Source organism: Xiphophorus maculatus, chromosome 17 (assembly GCF_002775205.1).
Source record: "Xiphophorus maculatus strain JP 163 A chromosome 17, X_maculatus-5.0-male, whole genome shotgun sequence".
Taxonomy (NCBI): domain Eukaryota; kingdom Metazoa; phylum Chordata; class Actinopteri; order Cyprinodontiformes; family Poeciliidae; genus Xiphophorus; species Xiphophorus maculatus.
Genome location: NC_036459.1, coordinates 16,796,446 through 16,812,940, shown reverse-complemented (window position 1 = coordinate 16,812,940; position 16,495 = coordinate 16,796,446).

The following is a 16,495-nucleotide window of genomic DNA, read 5'->3' as shown; positions in this document are numbered from 1 at the left end:
TTTTCCAACTTTTGTCACTTAACGCCTGACAGAAATAAAAGTCAGTCACCAAAACACAGTTTTCCAACACGTAGTGTGTATTTATAATTTTTCATTGCTGATATAAGAGGATGGCTGAAAGCATGGCACAAAAATTAAGACTTCCTGAAAAGACGAGAGCGTGGACTTTCTGGTAAATCCCATTATAATGTAAAATATGACAGATTACTGTAGTAAGGAAATTTCTAGTATACTACAGGCTATCACACATAACAATATTTGAGAATTTGGCAACAGTTGCTCTTTATTCCCAAACGTTATGGGTGGAGGAGAGTAGAGAATGGATATTTCAGCTGCCTGAAATAATCTGTTCCCCCTCCATAACATGGGAACAAATTAATTCACCAACAAGTCTTTAACTGTGTTTATTCCTCTTATCATCAACAATAAATCCTGTGAATTTGGTAACATTTGATCATTATTTGCCAAAGTTATAAGGGGGGAACCATATATTTTAGCCACCTAAAATAATCCGTTCCCCCTCTATAACATGGGAACAAATTAATTTACAAGAAAATGTTTTACTGCTTTGGAAACATTTGCTCTTCATTTCTCAAAGATGAGGGGCCTCGGGATTTAAACTTTTTTCCATAGCTGCCTTATATCAAAGTCTTGTAAGTATAAATATCAAACAGTTTTCAAAATGTAATTTATTAACCATTAAACAACATACATAAACAAGAACACCACAGCAAACTCAGGAACAAAGGCAAACTAAGGCAACTAAGGCAAACACGCAAAGCAGTGATAAGTTTTTTCAGTTGGTGGGTTTCCAACACACGCATGATGGAACCACCTCAGACACACGTCACACTGGATCTAGGAAAGAAACCAAAAATATCAGTTTTTTTTAGAAAAATATGTCTTTACAATTACAATATACAATCAATCATTTTAGATTCCCTTATATTCCAACTGCTGGAGGATCATATCATAGCTTGTTTACGCAAGATAAGATTAGATAAACATAACATGGGAACAAATTAATTTACAAGAAAGTGTTTAACTGTGTTTACTCCTTTCATCATCAATAATAAATCATGTTTGTTTGGTAGCATTATACTATATACACAGTAGGAGTGTAACAGGTAAACCTTCTATGGATGCAAACTCGACTAAAAACTCACCTGTTTAGGATTGTATTTGAAACGTAATCAATTACAAATTTATTGATTCTATGTTGCATTGTGTTTCTGTGCTTGATATGATGTAAAGCACTTTGAAATGCCTTGCTGCTGAAATGTGCTATACAAATAAAATTTGATTGACTGATTGATTAGTTACACTGCATAGCTGTTATACTGAAATGTCAGTCCTTCACCTCCAATGTTCAGCGTGGTGATGGAGCAGGAAGCAGCCAGTTTGCCTGGGATCCCAAAGGCCTTGTAACCCAGTGACTCGTAAACAAGAGCAACTGGAAAAAGAGGGGAAAAACACTAAGAGTTTTAAATCTTGACATTTAAATGTGATCAAATAGCTTGTTCTAGAGATGGCTGAAGGTCACGTTTTATGTTATCGTTCAACAAACCAGTCATAACTGTATGGAGAAACATGTTCTGCACTAGCACTGGACGCAAGCCTGACTCTGACTCTTGTGATGCAAACAGAATCTTCTGTCGTAGGTCTAGAGTGTGGATGAGAAAACTCTGAGGAGTCTCTTTAACGCTCTGTGCTTCTGATGACAGCTGTTTATATAATTCTGTTGCACTTTTTTCCTGATAATGGCAGCGCAGTATTCATCTCAGAGTGGGGAGTGTAAGGTCATTTTTTCCCTCTCGGTAGCTCCGCAATTGCATCCCCGGGACAATGGCCCTTATGACAGCATCAACAATCTCCATCTCTCGAAAGCCTTTGAGGAGGCCATGCTCAATTTGTCGTGCGAGGCTGGAAAATGTGAGGCGATCTTTTTGTCCTGGGTCTCCAATTTGTCCAGATATTTTGTATTCTTTGTGCCATACAGCAGGGGTCTGACGTAGAGCTGAAGCTGGAATTCCAAGAGTGGACATGGCAGTCTGAACTTTATGTACATCCTCCTCGTGAGTATGTTTTATTTGGGATGGTACATGAGACTGAGAAGGTCTGGTTTCTGTTGATGTAGTGCCCAGTATCTCATCATATTCATTCTGCTGTTCGTGTCGTGCTGCTTTAAGTTCCTTTACATGGATATCTGTAGCCTCAACTTGGAGCTCAGTTATCTTATCTCTAAAGCAGAGAAACGCTGACATTCCCAAATCCTCTAACTTTTGGACCTCATCACTCTGTAGATGATTACTAATCATTAAGATGAGCGATGTTCTATTCTTTCTTGTCACATGTTCAAATTTTGGCCCCGCAATGGTGAGAAAATCATACAGTTCTGTTAGGCTTTCTGCAGGCAGTGTGCACAAAAGTCCGATTATCTCCAACTGTAATGCCTCTACCTCGGTTGACTCCATCTTCGTTGTGGTAGCTGATCAGTGTTCTGTTGTAGCAGTAATTTGTTTGCTAAACCTTGGTTGCAGCACTCCTGGCACTTTAGGTTAACCTCAGATTACTGTTGCCCTCGGTTGCAGAAACTCACACTGCCACACAGTTGTCCAGTAGATGTTGTTGGCCTGGGTAATGTTGAGGCGCTTATCAAGCTCAAATACATTCACATGCTTTCACACACTCATATTCTCACACAAAGGCCCTTTGTAATTGTAACATCTATAGAAACTCCTCAGACTCCCGTCTCCCAGGAAATAGAAACTTAGTTGATAAAATGACGTAAGACATCAGATGACCACCAGGTGCATCCGTAGTATAGTAAACGAATCTTCCCGTTTTTGATGAGATGCTGTATAGACTCGGTCACATCCACACCTAGTCTGTAAGGGTAAGCGTCTCCTTTTTTAGCGCTAAAAAAGAATAAAATAAGTAAAGTCTGATTACTTGTACTGGCTGATTTTCTGCTCTGTGTGCGGTACATTTTTGATCCATTTTCAACAATTGGTAGCAGAGGATGGTTTTGTGCTGAGACACGAGCAGAGATTGAACAGGCCGTTCCGGCGCAGCCTGACGGAGGCAGTGTTCTGGTGTTGGGCCCAAATATAAGGTGAGGAAAATTTTCCTTAATAAACACCATAGCATTGTTTCTGTTGGACTGTCTAAATTCCAGAAATCAGCAGTGGATGGTGTTGCATTCTTCTTAAACCTCTGAATTCCAGCTATCGATTGCTGTTATATTGTGTGTTACTGAGTTGTCTGAAGTGGTCAACCATTGTTCGATTGTCAGCTGTTGTTCGTACTGCTTTTGATTTGTTTGTCTAAAGGCTTTCGAGTTAGTCATAGGAGTAAAGTTAAGGTTACTTAAACAGTTAATAGTCAAAGTAAAAGGTCGATTGGCTCTGTAGTGAGAACTGGTCGTCTCCGACCTTTCCTGGACGCGGGAAAGGGAAAGACTAGGTTTTGTCGGTTCTATCCTTGGGGAGTGCTGCCCCCTAAAAGAACGCGTTAGCCAATCTGTGACTTGCTCAAAAAACACAAAAGTGTTGAGAGGGGTCCACCATAGGAAAAAAGATAAGAGAATAAGATAAAGGATGATCGCGATCTGTTCCTCTGCAGAGAAATAAGTGAAGAAAATAAGTGAAAATAAAAAGAGGACATCATAGGAGCTGAAAAGCGTGGATCCATTTCTGTGTATCTGTCAGCTGTGTGTGTGTCTGTCAGCTATGTGTATGTAAACGTCTGCCGCTGAGCAGACTTTGCGTGTTTAAATGTACTCTCCTTCGTTTATTGCAATGTCTTTTAAAACCATGGTAAACATTCGGGAATTATAATCTGTGGGAAGTTTCTTTATTTCATCTGTGGTCTTTGATTTTCTCGCCGCCGCGCGAGAAAAATCTTTCTGCTGTGTGTGATTTCCTCGCCGCTGTGCGAGCAAAAACAAAAAAAAAAAAAGGGGAGACAGAGGCTCGCCGCAGTGCGAGGCAGTAAAAAAAGGCAGAAAAGAGGAGAGGTGATCTCTGGGTTTGAATATGGCGCAGGAGGTCGACAGGGAGAAATATGATCCAAAGTGGGGCATCGGGCCATGGATTGCGCTCAGTGAGCAAATAGATGGATTAATAACTTATCTGGGGGAACATGACGAATTCCAAACGGACGGGGACGGATAAAAAATACAAAATAAATTAAAAGGTCTGGTTGAAATGGGTGGAGGCGATTTGCTAAGCAGACAGCCCCTGGGGAAACATTTGTTGCAGGGAATCAACAATTCTAAAAAACATTTGATAGACACTATGCAAAAAGAAGGAGAAGCAGGAGTTTTCACTAAAAGAAGCTGTAAAACAAACAAGCAGAATGCTGAGAGAGAACTCAGGCAGAGGGAAGAACTTTTGGTTTTCTGGCAGGGACTTTCACATGCATTTGAACACAAAAAACAAAAAGTTGCCACTAGCTCTGAACACACAAACATAAGTACAGACAATTCACTTCCTCCACCATATAGTGGAGACGAAACTCGGCCTTCCCAGGGCATTTATCCCATAGTTAACATTACACAGGGAATTTTAGCAGTCGAGGGGGAGACAGCTACCCCACAAAACGCTCCCGAAGTCCACACTGGGACTGATACCCCGAACTGGACTATATTAGATCAGACCCCGTCCACACCAAATCCCATGGCTTGGTCTCAGCTAAATGACACCTTTGTTAGATCTGCTCAGAGGTTGCAGAACCTGTGTGACAGAGCAGAACAGATGGAGAGAGGAGAGATAAAATCTAATTTAGCCAAAAACGTTCAAATTAAAATGGATGCAAATGGAACGTGGGTTTCAGAGGAGAACCTTACAGATAAAACTGATGAACTGAAAGAGGTCTATCACATCTCGTGCCCTCTAGAGAGCATGCGTGGCTTAGGCCTTCACACAGCAGAAGGACAGCACGCCCTGGTTGGGAGCAACACAGGGGCTTATCCTCTTTTGAAAAACAGTACTGAGGGTCAGAAATATGTTCCCTTTCCTCTAGGTGACAGGGATGCAATAGTCGATAAACTGCCCAGCATTACAGCTGGTGGGAGTCTTTGGTTGGCAGAGTTAGACCTGCTGACCCCTGGAATGACTCTAGCGCTGGGAGATTTCAGAGCAATAATGAGCAGAGCTATGTCTGGCATGGTTATGAGAGACATAGAACACGCAGCAGGGACCCAAAATGTAAGTAATTCTACTCCAGCACATCAATTCATCACACCTTTGGCACGGGAAATAAAAAGGCAGTTTCCATTGGCCACAATCACTCCCATCACCAGGTTTGGATGGGATTACAGCATGGATCCTAAAGAATACATAAATAAAGCTGCAGAAACCTGGCTCGGACAAACTACAATTAATCCAAAAGGCCCACACTCAAACTTAACTGAAATGTTTAGAGAGGCAATCTTGAAAGGTGTTCCTGAACAGGTTGTACAATCTATGAGAAATAATCCAGATTTAACAAGGTGCGAGTACGTTAGATGGGAGGGGCATCTGCTTCATCACTTATTAAAGGCACAAGATGAGTTGAAGAAAAAGCAGTCTGACACAAAGGATTTAGAAATTCAACTGTTGAAGCTCCAATTGCAGGAAGCAAAACAAAAATTGAATAAGAAGACAGATAAAAAAGAACATGTGATGGTTGTGGCTGTAGGTGCTGCAGCCCACACACAAAATGCAACTTCCTGGCAAAACACTAATCAGATTGGGGGAGGACTGGTTCCTCTTTCTGTTTTTTCTGTTTCATATCCCCAAAACAGGTACAGAGCGTTTCCTCGTGGACGGGGAAGGCGTTTGGCCGGTCACGGGGGCGGTGCTCCGTGGAGAGGTCGTGGGGCGCGGATCAGGGGACCACAGCAGGAGGACATATGCTACCGATGTGGATGTGTTGGACACTGGGCAAAACATTGCTGGGCCATACCAAATCACGGGGAACCAGGTATGATCCCCCACAATCCCAATGTTATACCTGGACAGTCTTTTCAGGGGAATAACGAGCCCACACAGAACATCTAGTGACACGCCCCTGGAGACCCACAGCCCAGCATGGGAACTGCAGACCCCATGCTGTCAGCAACACTGGAGGGGAGAGAAACACACTTCCTGGTGGACACAGGTGCTACACACAGCACATTGAACTTTGTTTCTCCCCTCAGTTTGACATCACAAACTGTATCTTTAACTGGGTTCTCAAGGACAGAACAAAGTCTGCCTTTCACTAAGCCTCTGACCTTCACACTGGGCAATCAGCACCTGCAACATTCTTTTGTCAGCTCTCCCACAACTCCCGTCAATTTGCTAGGAAGAGACTTACTGATAAAACTGGGAGCAACAATTATGTGCTCTGTGAATGGATTAATTGTTTCATTTCCCGATGGCACGTCCCTCCCTTGTGCAAACTTTCACACGGATGGACAATTTCTCATGCAGCCAGTTGTTTCTGAGTATGCAGACATATATTGGGGCCTTTTAACGAACTTACCCTCCAGCTATCTAATGTCAACGTTTGTGGACTGGAAACCTTGGCTCCTGTGTCTGTGCTCCTACGTCTCTCCTCCGGATCCCCCCCCCACGTGACCCTGTTCTACGACAGAGACGTCTCTGAATGGTACCAGGAACCTTTCCTTTCCACTTTGGAGGAAACAACCTGGGAGGTAAAATCTCAGATATTCATGTAGCTCCAGTTGGTGTAGCTGCTGCTGTCTCTTTCACAGAAACACAGTCAGAATGTTATCAAATATCTGATGAAGCTGTGCCTCACATCTCTCTCTGTTTGCACCCTGAGCACCAAGCAAAAGAATTGGGCCCAATGATGAAACGCTCCCTGGCAGCCACAGATTGGATTGCGACAGCAGTGCCAGGTTTGTCTTTCTCCCCTTCTCTTGACACATATAAGATCAGCTTTTCAGGGTCTGAAACAGTAGAGCTACATCATGAACAGGTGTCCAGACATCACGGTAGGGAAAAATCAGACCACCCTTCAGCAGAACATATGATAACATCTATGCCTGCATCTCTCTGGGCGGAAACGCCTACGGATGTGGGGCTGGTCTCCTGTTCTCCTATTCCATTTCAGGTGGACTCTGAGAGACCCCTCTGGATTCCTCAGTATCCACACAAACCCGCAGCTGAACAGGGCATCGCAGAGACAATAACAGGACTGATTGAGGCTGGAGTGCTGGAACCCTCACAGTCTGACTGGAACACACCCATTTTGCCAGTGGAGAAAAAAGGTACTGGCAAATACAGAATGGCTCATGACCTGAGAGCAGTAAATGCAGTTCTGAAAACAAAAACTGTGCCAGTTCCTAATCCATGGAGACATATTGCTGCTTTGACTCTTAGCCAGCAGTGGTATAGCTGTATTGATTTGGCAAATGCATTTTTCTGTGTCCCACTAGCTGAAAGCTGCAGGGACTACTTTTCATTCACTTTCAGGGGAGAACAGTGGCGTTACACCAGGCTGCCACAAGGTTTTGCCCTGTCTCCAGGGCTGTTTAACCAGGTTCTGAAGGATGTTTTGCAGGACTGTCCTCTCCCTCCACAAACGACCCTCATCCAATATGTGGACGACCTTTTGCTGGCTGCCCCCACCGCGGAGACCTGCGTTAAAGGGACCTCCCTGGTTTTGCAGCACCTACATCAGGCGGGTTTCAAGGTTAGTAAAAATAAATTGCAGATTGCAAGAAAACAGGTTTCTTTTCTGGGCAGGATAATTTCTGCAGGCACAACTAGCATGTCTCCTTCCCACAAGCAGTCCATTCTGCAACATCCTAAACCCTCCAAAGTTAAAGACATGCTCTCTTTTCTGGGGTTAACTGGCTACAGCAGGAGCTACATTCCCTCTTACACTGACCTGACTCAGTCTCTTCGAGCCTTGGTTAATGAACAAGGCATGAGAAATCTGAATAATCTCCTCTTTTGGACAACTGAGGCAGAACAAGCTTTTATAGCTGTAAAACAACACATGTCGTCCGCTGCAGAGCTCTCCATGCCAGACTACACTTTGCCGTTCTTTCTGGATGTTTCTGTTACAAAACTGGCCGTTAACAGAGTTTTGTATCAGAAAAAAGGGGGTGAGAGACGAATCATGATGTATTTATCTGCAATTTTGGACAAAATGGAACAGAGACATCATCCCTGCACACAGCATGCTGCTGGTGTAGCCAAATTGATACAAAAAACTGCACACATAGTCATGGGACATTCACTGTTGGTGTTAACGTCACACAGTGTAGTGGCATATGTAAACTCACAAAGTTTCACCATGACAGCGTTGCGACAACAAAGACTTTCTAAAGTCCTGGAAGCTCATAACATTTCATTCACACACGAAGGCGTGAACATGGCAGACTGTTTTGCAGAAGGAGAACCACACGTGTGTGCAGAACTTGTGGCAAAGTCAGAAAAGGTAAGACCAGACCTGGAAGCAACTCCCTTGATTGGACCAGAGGTGAGACAGTTCTTCACAGATGGTTGTTGTTACAGACACCAAACACAAGAACTAAGAGCTGGTTTTGCAGTAGTAGAAAGCACAAAAGCAGGCTTTCTCACAAGAAAAGCAGAAAGACTGGAAGGAACAGCGTCTGCGCAGAGGGGAGAAATAAAAGCAGTGATCGAAGCGTTAAAGCTTGCCCAAGGATCACAGGTAAATGTGTACACAGATTCCGCTTATGTTGCAGGAACAGTGCATTTGGAACTTTGCCAGTGGATGAGGGGCGGATTTCTGACCACCAGCAGCCGAACCATAAAACATGAGGCGGAGGTAAAAAAAAAAAAACAAAAAAAAAACTTGCGGAAGCATTGCTATTGCCAAAAACAGTAGCTGTAATCAAATGCAAAGGTCATAACTTATCAGACACAATGATTGCAAAAGGTAATCAAGCAGCGGACAGAGCAGCTAAAGTAGCTGCGGGGTACACCAATTTGGCCATGGTGTGTTCCTCGGAGGAGGAATTACATGACAAACTCACACTGGAGGAGGTGATAAGATGCCAAAAGGGGGTGCCACTTGAAGAGAAAAACATGTGGAAGCAACGAGGGGCCACTGACACAAATGGATGCCGGAGGGGCCCAGACGGCAGGTTAATTCTGCCCCCTGGGAAAAAACAAGAGCTGCTTCTTGAAGCTCACGGGGTTGGACATGTTGGGACTAAACAGATAATGCATAATCTTAAAGACTGGTGGCAACCCCAAATGATTAACATGGTGAAACAGTTTGTAAATAATTGTGAAATGTGTGGACAGGTTAACCCTAAGAAAACTTTGAAGCCACATCAGGGACAGTTTCTTCCACTCACATGTCCAGGGAAAGAGGTTGTGTTGGATTTCACTGACATAATAAACATGGTGCAAGGCAAAAAATATTTGTTGGTTTGTGTTGATGCTTTCACAGGATGGCCTGAAGCGTGGCCAGCAGCGAGAGAAGACAGTAAAACGGTCATAAAATGTCTGATCAACCATTACATCCCCAGGCACGGTTTTCCAGAAAAAAATCAGATCAGACAATGGAACACATTTCAGAAACAAGGACCTGCAAACAGTGGAAGCTCATCTTGGTTTGAAACACAAGTTCGGTACGGTTTATCACCCGGAATCCTAAGGCAAAGTAGAACGAATGAATCAAAATTTAAAAACAAAATTGGCTAAAGTTTGTGCACAAACTAAATTAACAGTGACCAAGGCGCTAGAAGGACTTAAGGCCCTTAGTAAAACGATGCATGAGCACTCTGGAGTTTCAAACCCCTTGGATAAGTGGTTCACTGATCTGTTTGGAAAATATAAAGAAATCATCATCTCTTTGCTCCTTTCTGTGACAACTTTCCTTGCCCTCCTGATCACCTGCGGTTGCTGCTGTGTCCCCTGTCTGAGGTCATTGGCGGTGCGGTGCATCACCTCAACCATAGAGAAAGGCAGCAGTAGTGATGGAAATCCACCTGCCTATCAGATGTTTTCCCGGAGACGTGAAAGAACCGTGAAATTCCAGATTGCCAGAGTTTAAGGGCAGTACTAGTATCCAGTGACAAAAGAAAATTTTCCTTCACTTTAATGTTCTTTATATAATCCATTGATTTCGCTTTTGTTGTGTTTTTTCTTGCAGAATGAAGTCCAATCCTTTCTGGGTGTGCCTTGGTGTGAGACTGTGGGCGCCTTCCATGATTGTTGGACCGAGTTACAGCCGAAATCCCACACTGAAGCCTTCCAGGCAATGTCGGGGTTTCCCAGCGACCGCGCCGGCTCTACATCTGGACACACGCAGAAACTGATTTGACGTTGATAGGTCTCGCTATAGAGAGGCTGCAGTGATTTGATTTCATTACAATGATTAAAGTTTGATCAGAAAACATTTTTACTCACTTTTAATACTAGTTTAATCATGCCAGTGTATTTTGAGTGTACTGCCTTTAATCCTGATTTACTTTATTGATTTGATGTTTTACGAATGTGTTCATTGTTCTGTGCCTTTCAATACTCAGAATTCTAAGCTTTTCTTACCATTTCATTAACTTTGCATCCTTTTCGTAGTTCATTTACTTTTACATATTACATAGAAATCTCACCTTTTAGTCTTCTAACAATGTGTTCATTTTTGCATACTACCTAACATTTCACTGATTTTACAAATAATTTTAACCTAACACTTCACTATTGCATTTTTATTAAGTTCCACACATTATCCTAACATTTTGTTCACTTAGCACTTTTGTAGAACGTAACAACTTCGTAGCTGTGACTTTTCATCTTGTTTTTAAATACTAACAATAAAAAAAAAAAAAAAAAAACATACAAAACCTAACACAAAATTTTAGACTTTGCTCTTTTGAGTTCATTACCCTCCTGTGGCATGGCGTTGACCTGAGGTAACTACAGAATGAATATAATGAAAAATCAGACATATGAAGTAATAATGACAACAAAAATGATTAAGACAAAACTCACAAGACTACGGATAACATTTTTATTGAAAATAAATATAATATATAAAACAACAGAAACAGCTGACATAGTCATGCCATGGGTGGTTGACTAACATTTCCCTAAACCCTAACACCCTTCAAAATTTTGTTTCTATTTGTGCATTTCTCCAGATTGTAAGGGGGACATTGTGATTTTTTCCACCGCCTGTGAGGCCAGGGGTGCCCTGTCCGTTTTTACCCCCAAAATATGTGATGAAATGAAATAAAGACATTGGTTGAGGATGCGGGAGGACGAAGCCTCAGGGGGAAGTTTTCCGGAAGGGACAGTGTCTACTCGAGGATGTACAGCCCCCCTCTTTTATTCTTTTCGTTATTTTCCATTTTTCTTGTTTTGTGTGGTCTCGTTGAGACCAAAAGGGGGAGCTGTTGAGGCGCTTATCAAGCTCAAATACATTCACATGCTTTCACACACTCATATTCTCACACAAAGGCCCTTTGTAATTGTAACATCTATAGAAACTCCTCAGACTCCCGTCTCCCAGGAAATAGAAACTTAGTTGATAAAATGACGTAAGACATCAGATGACCACCAGGTGCATCCGTAGTATAGTAAACGAATCTTCCCGTTTTTGATGAGATGCTGTATAGACTCGGTCACATCCACACCTAGTCTGTAAGGGTAAGCGTCTCCTTTTTTAGCGCTAAAAAAGAATAAAATAAGTAAAGTCTGATTACTTGTACTGGCTGATTTTCTGCTCTGTGTGCGGTACATTTTTGATCCATTTTCAACAGTAAGTAAGTTAAGGGGAGCTGAATGAGAGCTGGAGATGTCTGGTCCTAGCAGAAGTCAATCTTTGTCTCACTCAATCCAAAGCGGTGCCTCCAAAATATTACGCCCCTTATGAGTAAGATATAAATATATACTGACAAAAAATTAGATTGGGCCCACCCTGCTGTTAAAATGTTTTTAGTCTATTTGACCCATAAAAATTTTAAAGGCTTACAACTGCTTTGCTTTCTTTGGTCCAAGACTAATACTAGCACAATATTTACTGCTAGTGCATTTTACATGCAACAGTCTGCATACAGTATGCAAGTAGGTTGCTTACATTTTTTCTATTAGTTTTAGATTAATGAAATATCTCTCTCCTCGAACAACCATCATAGGCAACATGCAAAATATGCATAAACCAATCCAGACTTCTCAAAAATGCTGTGTAGTTGCATTTTATTCCTGAATCGGAACCCACTTCCTGCACGTTCCAACGCGAGGGGTTCTGGAAAGCGATCCCTTCCAAGACCGTGCGCCGCTTCTTGGAGGTCTTCATGGAGACCTTCATGGAGACCCAGATGTTTGGCTGGTTTTTCCAGGAGAGAGAGCTCCATCGGCAAGCTCTGAAAGGTACCACAAAGGAGAAAGAGGGGCTTCAGGTTCGGGAGATTGAGTGAATGTTGATGATTTTTATTCAACCTGCAGTATATAACTTTAATAAAAAATGTTTTCTCCATATTTGTTAAAGTTGTCCCCATGTTGTGACGGTTTGCTATGAGACAGATAATCTGTGAAAACAATCAGTCTCCTTGATTGTTTTCAAGGAGATAATAGCAAACTCTACATCAGCTTCAGTTTGGATCCCAGGTCACCTGATCGACCAGACCAGGAAAATATTTCCCCAGGCTGTTTATGATCGGTGTTTTGAAGGTTGATTGTCTTTAAATCAGTGCTACACACTGTCTTGTCTCTCGCTGTCAGAATGTAAGTCTCAGTCTGACCTGAATCCTCCTTCACATCCACCAGAAAGCTGACAGACCCACTGCTTCTCCTCTGAGGTCCCATCTGGATGGATTCACTGTAAACCAGTTTAGAGATGTTCTTCAGGTCCAGAACTTCACAGAAACCACAGAGTTTGTTTCCAGTCACACCACAGCTGATCAATGTGTCATTTTTCTCAAATGGTAATAAAACATTAACTTTGAAAGTCACGTTTAAGACAGCCTTCATGGGGTCTCTGTAAAACTCCTCTTTATCCTGTTGATCGGTGCTCTTTAAGATCCCTCTCTGGGTCAGGTTGTAGATCAGAGTCAGGTCACGGCTCAGCTGGTAAAGATTCTCCTCTGTAGCGATGTAAACAGAGTTGTTGCCCACAGCGAGCTGACGGAGGTCCTCTGTAAAGTTGAACTCTCTGTTCTCCTCCAGACATTGAGCAGGTTCTCCCCAGATGGAGCAAAGCAGACCGAGCAGAAGAAAGATCATCTTGTACCAAAGACTGAGTGAGACAGTGAGACACTGATGGACTGCAGTACACTGTGGTCTCTGTGTCCATAGAGATGTGCGTAAATGCGCTGCGGCTTTGCCGAAAGAAGAAGTGCTGAAATTGGAAGGAAATGAGCGAAACCGGAAATAAAAACAACACATAATTTATAAAGGTTTTAGTACCTATGTTGCGTGTTTACACAAATTAATTTGCCCGGTTCAAACTCTTACAGCGTGTAAAGCTCCGAGAAAAAAACCCCGCACACCTGTTGAGTGAGCGCGCGCTCCCCAGGTAAAAATACTGCGTTAAACCTGGCTGAAATTAACGTTTTTTGAATGACATTTTACATGGTCGTGCACCTCCGAAAGCTAATAGAACACGAGCCATCATGAAATAGGCCGAACCGACTTATTCTAAAAGTCTAAGAGTATTTCTGAAATCAAGGCGAAACGTTGTCCTCGCATGAAGAGATCAGTTTTATTACATTTCATTAACAACAATGCCCTCTAGTGTCGGGAAGTTGTCATTACTGCCACCTCAACGATTCCGACTGTTGCTAAGCTGATGAAGCCTTACCGGTTACGATGCATCTGTAGCTGACCATTTAGGAAAATCTGAGAAAATATCGCTTGCATAATGATTTGGAACACGGTGTAAATCTGTATACATATTTAAAGTAATAGAAAAATAAAACATTATTTATCAAGTCTTGTGTTAAATTTAAACCGTTGATAAGTTGACAAAGTTGTTCATGAGATACATACAATAATATGAGTTTTCTTCTGCCCACCACATTTCTGTAAACGTTTGACGTTTTTACCTATGTGTTTGACCGCTATCTTTCTTCATGTGAATGATCAGTTTTCCCTGTTTGTGTCACATAAATTAAGAATAGATTGTGAGTTTCAACACCAATCATATCTAATTATCAAACAATAGCATGCTAACACTTTGGACTAAGATGTAAGCTCTGCCTTTTGTAGCCAGTGTTGCTAGTGTAACAGAGTTAATATTGTATATAATTCCATTTCTAGTTTGAGTTCAAGAGTAACGGGTGAAACAGCTCCCCCTGCTGATGATTGGCAGTTATCACTATAGTGATCACAGACGTCTCGTTGCCAGTTCATCAGACTCGTGCGCGAGGCAGATTCACTGAGTTTAACACTCTGGTAAAATGTTCCGTTAGCTTGATGTTAACATGAAATGCTATTCTTCATAAGGTGCTGTGGCTGCTGTGATGAACCTGAGTCCTTACCAGTACATATTATGTTCCGTACAGGTACGTATTGTTTTATTTCTTTGTATTTCTAATACAAATTTATTAAATACTGTTGCTAGGCCAGTTCATGAGAGACGTGCGCGAGGTGCTGTACCCGCTGTGATGAACCTGAATCATGACCAGTATATATATTATGTTCCGAGCTGAGCTAATACCCGGCTATAATTATTGAGGTTATTAAGCTACTAATAATTATGCTAGTCTTTTAGGGTTTTTGTGTACAATTTGTTAAAATATTTACAGGTTATTAAAATGAAGACGAAATTCGTCGTGATCTCGAGCAAAATTGCTCAAGAGAAGCTTTTCAGCCAAGTCGCTGTGCTCGTTAGCAGTGGTGGAGAAAGTACTCAAAAAATGTACTTAAGTAAAAGTACAAATACACAGGCAAAAATGTACTCAAGTAAAAGTCAAAGTACCACATTAACATTTTACTTAAGTAAAAGTAAAAAAAGTACTGGCTTTTAAAAATACTTAAGTATTAAAAGTAAAAGTACTTGCTGAATACATAACCTAATCGCTAATATCATTAAGTGTGCCGATAGTATTTAATTTGAATACATCATAAATGTGCCATTTTAATAAACAATGTCACAGATTAAACATGTTCTTATTGTGTTTATTCTCTGTAAGAGTTTAGACTTAGACATGTGATTCTATGCATCATAATTTCAGGGATGGAAACATCTTATTTCCTGTCCTAACGTAGCATGAACTTCATTAGTGACATTTATTTAGAAAGAAATCCAACTGAAAGGGGATGGAACGAAGGTGTGGGGGGGAAGACATGCAATCGAGGAGCCACGTAGCAGAGTTGTAGTCAAGACCACTGAACACGAGACCAAGACCAGCGCCCTGCGCTACATGACACAATAAAATGAAGTGCACCTATCAAAATTGGTTCTCAGATTGATCTGAAAGATCCACATTTCCATAAAAACACCTAGATATAAATACTTAGAGCTGAAATATATTTAACCAGTATCAATTACAACTCATTTCATTCTGTTTTGCTTTCATCGCTGTGCTACAATCCGCAGAGGTCGCCTGCCATCCCTATAAAAATAACGCCCTGGGCGGTTGCCCATATTGCCCATGTCAGAAACCACAACTGTCTGCACCATTAAACCATGAAACATAGCAATTAACTGTAATTGTAACATTACAACAACACTATGAACACTGTCCAACGGCGCAACAAGCAGAAGGAGCACCATGACTGTTCTCATCCTCCCTCCCACTGCATGTTTGCCACCATGACAGGAGACAAAATCAATCAATGAGCATGCTCTGTGTTCATACGTTCAACTTTTACTTATTCGGCAATTAAATAAATGTGTGTGTGTGTGTGTATATATATATATATATATAGCTACATATAGCTATTGCAGTGTATACAAGAACAAAGAACGGCTCTCAGTGAGGCTTCAGTCCCATCAACCTTAGTAAAGATCCGTCCAGAAGAATCGGATCGTTCCTGAATCCACACAATAATTCAGCGCATGAGTGACAACTTTTTTTCATCGCAGATGCAACATGTGTCTCAGTACAGCTAGCTTTGCTAGCATCACGTCCACAGATCTTACCTTTCTTTAAGCTTTCCTTCCAAGTGACGCTAAAAGTTGGACAAAGTCCCACCGTCTGTGAAAGCGAAGCGCTGCTGGTTTTACATGTCGTCATATCTTATGATTTATGCAGCTATTATCGATTAGTTAGACATCTTCTCCCGCTCAGAGGAAACCACTGCGCATGTCTGGAGCTCCGCGTGCTAGTAAAGGGGGAGGCGATGGGTGACAACAGACACTAAGTCACGTTATTGCTTGGATTTTACGGCGCCACCTTAAAGTCCCTGAACTTCATATTTTAACGGACAAAAAGAGAGCAGTGCGACTTGGATGTAACGAGTAACGCGACACTTTTGTAGAAATGTAGTGAAGTAGAAAGTACAGATACTTACTGTAAAATGTAGTGGAGTAAAAGTAGAAAGTACCCATTATTAAATCTACTTAAGTAAAGTAC